Below are 6,233 nucleotides of genomic sequence, written 5' to 3' on the forward strand. Positions count from 1 at the left end.
ACTGACAAAACTATTACTTTATTTTTGTCTGCTTAATTGTATTCACATGCACTTCTATTGCACAAACCAGACTTCGAATGCCTCGTGCTGATATTTAAATCTTATTTATTTATTTATTTATTATTTTATTTACATACTTATATTATTTAAATGTATATATATACATATATATACATAATCTTGTATTGATACAGGTATCATTTATTTGAGTATTATTAATCCGGGATTTTTAGTTCCCCATCAATACCTACTCGGTCTGCCTTTTCGGATATCCGAGCCTCTCTATTTTTGGGGTTTTTTTATAGTCATATTGATGTTTCCGATATTGAGTAAACATATACACATGGTTTGTTTTCTGTAACGGCATACACATTTATCAGGAATATTGAATTGGTAAAGCTCAAATAAATATTCAACACGACATTATCAAGTAAGTCGCAGAGCTACATTTAAAATGTGTCATATACATTTTGTTGTAAATATTCTCTTCTTGTTAATTTTTCTTTCCATCTCTTTTTGCACCCCCTTTCCGTTTTTGTTTGTATTGGTTCAATGTCTGGTATGTAGACATATTATCCTCAACATTTATGCATTTATTCAATATTTTTTAGTAAAGAAAACACACAACAATATCTATGAATCAGAATCTTAATTTTTCTCTACTTTCTTTAAATGTCAATGGTCTAGGAGCTACCTTAAAAAGAAACTGTGTCTTTAATTGGTTAAAGTTAAACTACAAAAATCATTTTGTTTTTTTACAAGAAACCCATACCACACCAAGTGTTGTCCCCACGTGGGAAAAAGAGTGGGGTTCCAGAATATTGTTCTCACATGGTTTATCAAATAAATGTGGTGTAGCAATCTTAACACCTCAAAATTTAGATTTTAAAGTTACGGATACATTCACTGATGAGGAAGGACGATTTTTAAAATTAACTATAAACATCAATGAGACCCTCTTTTATTTTATCAATATATATGCACCAACTAAAGATCATAAAACTAAACAAAATCAGTTTCTTGATTTCATGTTGAATCATTTGTCTGAAATTTGTGATGAAAATATTTTAATAGGAGGAGACTTTAATATCACTTTAAACCCAGAATTTGACAAAAAAGGAGGTACCAGTGAACCACATTCTACTTATAGAGAAAATCTAAAAGGTTTTTCTAAAGCAAAAATATAAAGACATGGAAGATAAACATCTTAAATGGGATTCTATAAAATGTGAACTCCGAGGAATTATAATTAAATACTCAAAGATAAAAGCTGGGAAAGAAAGAGAAAGGGAAAAAGAACTAAATAAAAAACTTGAATCACAAACGCAGTTGATTGTTTTACAACCCTCACCTAAAAATCTCAATCAGTACCAAGAATGGAAAAACGAATTAGAAGAGATATATAACAGTAAAACTAAAGGTATCATGTTAAGATCTCATGCAAAATGGTGCGAAGAAGGAGAAAAATCAACAAAATATTTTCTATCCCTTGAGAAAAGAAATTATAAAAATAAGCGTATAGATAAACTTGTAGTAAACAATACAATTCTGACAGATATAAAAGTTATATTAGAAGAAGAAAAAACTTATTATCAGAATTTATATAAATCATCTGAAATAAATGTAACTAAAAATGAATTAACCTTTTTCAATAATTTAAATATTCCTAGAATATCTGAACAAGAGACAAAGAAATGTGAAGGTGAAATTAAGGAATCAGAATGTCTTAAAATTCTATCCGACTTCAAACTTAATAAAACCCCAGGAACCGATGGCTTTCAGGTAGAGTTTTATAAATATTTTTGGAGTGATATCAAAGACTTAGTTCTTGAAAGTATAAATTTCTCCATTAAAAAAAAGTGTATGTCATATGATCAAAGAAAGGGTGTCATCACTCTAGTACCCAAAAAGGATAAAGACAGAACTAATTTAAAAAACTGGAGGCCTATATCCCTTCTAAATTTTGACTATAAATTAGTGGCAAAGGTGTTAGCTAACAGAATCATTGACAGTTTACCAAAATTAATTGATCCTGATCAAACAGGTTATATAAAAGAAAGGTTTATTGGTGAAAATATCAGAACTATTTCAGACCTTATTGCATATACAAAAATTTGAAAAATATCCCAGGCTTGATTTTACTAGTAGACTTTGAAAAAGCTTTTGATACAGTTGAGTGGTATTACTTAGAAAAAGTTCTTAGTATATTTGGGTTTGGAAATAGTTTTAAGTCATGGGTCAAAATTTTATATACTGATATTTCTAGCTGTATAATTAATGATGGATACACCTCAAATTTTTTCAATTTAAGTAGAGGAGTAAGACAAGGCTGCCCTCTATCACCATACTTATTCGTATTATGTGTAGAAATTTTAGCAATAGCAATAAGACAAAATAAAAACATAAGAGGCATCAAAATAGGTGAAACTGAATTTAAAATCAGTCAACTTGCTGATGATACAACTTGTTTTCTTAGTGATGAAGAGTCAGGTTATGAAGTTCTCAACATAATGCAAAGGTTTTATAAATTATCTGGACTAAAAATAAATTTGAATAAAACAGAAGCAATCTGGATAGGATCAAAAAGAAATTATAAACCAGGCACTCTGCCAGTTAAATGGTCCAGAGGGGAATTTTTCTCCTTAGGTGTTTGGTTCAATAGTGAAAATGAAAATAACGCTGTCGACAAAAATTTAAAAACCAAATTAGAGGATTTAAAAGTAACCCTTAATCTCTGGAAAATGTGTAATCTATCACTTTTAGGGAAAATTTTAATTGTGAAAACATTAGCATTGTCAAAACTTGTATTCCTAGCCTCTGTCATTCCAATACCAGAAAACATAATTAATGTAGTACAAAAAGAAATAAATAAATTTATATGGAATTCGGAGATCCCTAAAATAAAATATACTATTAGCTGTCAAAAGTTAGCTGATGGTGGACTAAAAGCTCCAAATTTTGAAATTCAAGTTTAATCACTTCAAATAAATTGGATCAAAAGATTTTTTAGTGAGAGTGATGCAAAATGGAAAAAATTAATAAATGCTTTTTTTAGTAAAATAGAAATTACTGATCTTCTCTTAACAAGATGTAGCCTGCCAAGTCTTCCAGCAAAGTTACCTACCTTTTATTATAATATAATTACTTCATGGAAAATATTTAGAAATTGTATGAATGAAATCAGTATAAACCCACCCATTTTTACAGAATGCTTGTGGTTTAACAATTTTATATGCATCGACAATAAATCAATCTTTTTTTCTGAATGGTATAAAAATGGTATAATGTTTTTTAAAGATATTATTAACAATGATGGTTCTTTCTTAACCTTAGATGAGTTTTACGAAAAATTTAAATTTAAACCCTCTTTTCTTCAATACAACAGTCTTCTTTCCTCTATCCCAAATAACTGGCAAAAACATGTCAAAGACAAAACACATCCTCCCCATAGCGAAGGGAATATAATGCACTCCTTGTCTGTTCAAGGAAAACTTATACCATTAAGTGAATTAAAATGTATAGATGCATATTGGATTTTAATTAACAGTTGTAAGGAAATTACTCTCTGTATTCAAAAATGGTCAGAAATATTTGAAGTAGAAATTCCAGTCTCTGATTATAAAAAGATATTTAATTTACCTTTTCAGTGTTGCACACAAACTAACGCACAATCTCTTCAGCTCAAAATATTACACAGAATCATAGTACACAACAAGTCGCTTTTTAATATGAAATTGATTCCAAGTCCGAACTGTAACACAGACAACTGTAATGAAATTGACACTATACATCATAGATATTTCCAATGTAAAAGCATACAAATTTTCTGAAAAGATCTAATTTATTGGTGGCAACAACACATAGAAAATGTCAATCACTTAACAATGCAAGATGTCATATTTGGTATTTACAAAGTAAAAAATGTTCCACTAAATTATTGTATTTTACTTGGAAAATGCTTTATACATCTAATTCATTCAAAATCTCCTGGCAAACAGATTGAGTTCATTGCTTTTAAAAATTTTCTAAGAAACAAACTTCATGCAAAAGAAAATTATCTTTGTTCGAAGAATCAAATGCTCATTTTTTACGAATTATGACAGCCAATATTAGTTAACTTATAAACTGTAGTCTTTCAGTATTATATGGATTGTCTTGATTGTTTGAAGATTGCTGATCAATGCTTTCTACCATGTTAAAAACTAAGATGCATGTATATTTTAGATCCATGTTAATATTTTAGCTCCATGTCCAAAGTACTCGTATATTGATCTGTTTCCATGCTATTTATTATTTATTCTATTGTGAAACGTTTTGAATTATGTTCTAAAAATATATGTACCATAATTGTTGAGCCAATAAAATATTCACTCATAAAAAAAAAAAAAAAGAAAAAAAAAAAAGAAAAAAGTTTTCACCATATTACCAATTTTTTGGGGGGTATTTTTTTTTTGCAAAGTTTTCACCGTATTACCAAATGAACGAATACATTTTTCCTCTTCAAATTTTATTCTGTAAAATAGTTAACAAAGTACTTAAAGCCTTTCTCTGACTTCTTGTATACACAGACAACCATCCTGAAAATAACACAAAAAATACATTTCTTGTGATATCATAAATAATAAACAAACAAAACAACACATAACCACACATACGCACAAAATAATAAACAATAATAAAACATTCGTTATAGCGTCATTTGTCAGATTTCATCCAGGAGAAAGTTTATTGTTGCGGTACCTTTAAGTAGATATATAAAGTTAGTGGTTGTTTCTAATAGTATCCAGGTCCTGGATTGCAGGCGCAGGTAGCACATCCATTATGATCCAGCACGTTACCATATTCGCAGTAGATATAACACACAGGCGGGCATGCTTCAAATGAAAATATTCAAATACATTTAAAAGTTTAGCGTCAATTAACAACAAATTAAAACTTGATTAGCACGTCAATAATGAAGATAATTTTGAAATAGTTGATTTTATATTACACCAATTTTTAAAACAGATCATTAACATATATTTAAATCAAAAGTATAAGGAGAAGTAGGGGCTTTTTTATTGAAATAATATGAAACCTGGGACATACATGTTAGGTAAATAAATACAGTTTTTCAGAGACAGTGTACCTTGTAGAAAAAAATTCTTATTAATCAATCATTTTTTTCTTGAGGCAAGTGAGTACCAGTATTTATATGACTTATGTTTCATATTTGAAATGCATCATAAATTCAAGATAATAAATATATGCGATTTTACGAGTTTATTTTTTTCTAATAATCATATTGATTACCAAAAAAACCCAACTTTCTTCACATTTTAACTCTGAATGTACTCTATTCAATTCAAAAAAGTAATACGTTCGTTATTCGTTCACAAGAGAAGAATTCTTTATTTCTAGATTTGAAGCTCTTATTAGTAAACGCTTGCTAACATTTCTATAGAACCTTAAAAATGTGAAAAGTTAGTTTTGTCAAAGTTCAAACAATAGCTATAATCATATACAGATCTAGAGTTAGAGTTGTATGTTGAGAGGAAAATTCGTATGAAGAGGATGACAATTCAGTACTTACTTATTCTCCCAGGGTAGTACCTTCCTTCCGAGAAGCTAATTGAATAAAATCTTTAAAACACACGTCTTATAGCTATTATAATAGACAATGATTGTCAAACATTTCTTCTCTAACAGGTAGATATTTTTTACGGAATTATTTATGGGTTTGATAAATACTTCTAAAAATGCTGGTGGGTTTTTTTTCTTCATCTTAGAAATCCGTATTTGCTCTGTTTTTGTTTTGTATTTTGTCATTGGACTTGATTTTGAATACTGTTCGTTATCACCACATTAACGAAACAATACAGGTAGACGTGACGCGACGTGCTCAGTGTCAAAAGGCGTCACTTTTTGGATACTATATAAGGGGCACAGATTATAAGAGTTTAGTTAATGTCCCTCGGATTATCCTTAAACATATGTCATATGTACAGTCTTCAGAATCCCAGCTTGGTATAAAAAAGCTGTTCATTCAGGAAATGGAAGGAATGTGAAATTTCTATTAGATTTTATTTGAAGGTTTCCTTTCCAATTCCATGAATTCTATTTCCAAGTGCTCTGTTAAAAACTGTAAAACCTGTAATGTATTAATTACGGGGACTTCCTTAAACAGGTCGAGACCACTATATTTTGTGACGTCAGCATAAATTTGCATACTAAATTAGCCATCTGTTTACTTT

General features: G+C 29.2%; 1 long non-coding RNA gene across 1 annotated transcript; it reads right to left on the reverse strand.

Annotated features, from left to right (window-relative positions):
- Positions 1 to 4,471: 4,471 nt before the first annotated feature.
- LOC128186661 (uncharacterized) lies at positions 4,472 to 5,611 on the reverse strand. The gene is made up of 3 exons (XR_008243972.1): positions 5,573 to 5,611; positions 4,741 to 4,874; positions 4,472 to 4,577 (listed from the first exon to the last, which is right to left on the reverse strand). It is a non-coding gene; the product is annotated as an uncharacterized LOC128186661 (long non-coding RNA).
- Positions 5,612 to 6,233: the final 622 nt, after the last annotated feature.

Source organism: Crassostrea angulata, chromosome 6 (assembly GCF_025612915.1).
Source record: "Crassostrea angulata isolate pt1a10 chromosome 6, ASM2561291v2, whole genome shotgun sequence".
Classification (NCBI taxonomy): Eukaryota; Metazoa; Mollusca; class Bivalvia; order Ostreida; family Ostreidae; genus Magallana; species Magallana angulata.